Source organism: Bison bison, unplaced genomic scaffold (assembly GCF_000754665.1).
Source record: "Bison bison bison isolate TAMUID 2011002044 unplaced genomic scaffold, Bison_UMD1.0 scf7180017864508, whole genome shotgun sequence".
Lineage (NCBI taxonomy): Eukaryota > Metazoa > Chordata > Mammalia > Artiodactyla > Bovidae > Bison > Bison bison.
Genome location: NW_011495064.1, coordinates 3,716,000 through 3,717,259, shown reverse-complemented (window position 1 = coordinate 3,717,259; position 1,260 = coordinate 3,716,000).

Below are 1,260 nucleotides of genomic sequence, written 5' to 3'. Positions count from 1 at the left end.
TGAACAGACACCTCACCGTATTTCCTACACTATATAGGTAGCAAATATTCATATGAAAGATGTGCAACATCATATGTCATTAAGAAATTACAAATTAAAACAACAACGAGACGCCACTACACACCCATTAGAATGGCTACAGTCCAAAACACTGACAACATCAAATGCTGTAGGGGATGTGGAGAAACAGGAACTCTCATTCATTACTGATGGGAATGCAACACTGGTACAACGACTTTGCAACGAAGTTTAGCAGTTTCTTACAAAGCTAAACATAGGTTTACCATCCATCAGTTATATTATGAGGTACTTAAACAAATGAATTGAAATTGTATGTCCACCTAAAAATCTGCACATGGATGTTTACCACAGCTTTACTCATAATTGCCAAAAACTGGAAGCAACTTAGATGTTCATCCATAGATGAACGGATAAACAAACTGCAAGGGACTTCCCTGGTGGTCCAGGGGTTAAGACTCTGTGCTCCCAACACAAAGGGCACAAGGTCGATCCTGGGTTAGGGAAGTTTTGAGTGCTGAGGGGTGCAGCGAAGAAAAAAAATGCAATACATCCAGACAATGGAATACTATTCAGCAACAGAAGAAATGAGTCTATCGGGTTACAAAAAGGTATGGAGGAGCCTTAAATGCGTAATTCTAAGTGACAGAAGCCAACCTGAAAAGACTACACACTGCATGATTCCAACTGTACGACATTATGTATAAAGGCAAAATCATACAGACAGTAAAAAAAAGGAGGGGGAGGAAGGGAACAATGAATATGTGGAAACGGGGAATTTGTTTAAGGCCATAAACTATTCTGAATGATACTGTAATGGTGGATACATTATGCATTTGTCAAAAACCCACAGAAAGTAAAACACAAAACGTGAACCCTAATGTAACCCATGTGCTACACTGTGCTCAGTCGCTACGCTCAGTTGTGTCTGTCTGTGACCCCATGGACTGTAGCCCACCAGGCTCCTCAGTCCATGGAATTTTCCAGGCAAGAATACTGGAGTGGGTTGTCATACCCTCCTCCAGGATCTTCCCAATCCAGGGATCCAATCCCCGTCTCCTGCATGTCCTGCATTGGCAGGTGGATTCTTTACCGCTGAGCCACAGGGGAAACAATGTAAGCTATGCTGCTGCTGCTGCTGCTAAGTCACTTCAGTCGTGTCCGACTCTGTGCGACTTCATAGACGGCAGCCCACCAGGCTCCCCCGTCCCTGGGATTCTCCAGGCAAGAACACTGGAGTGG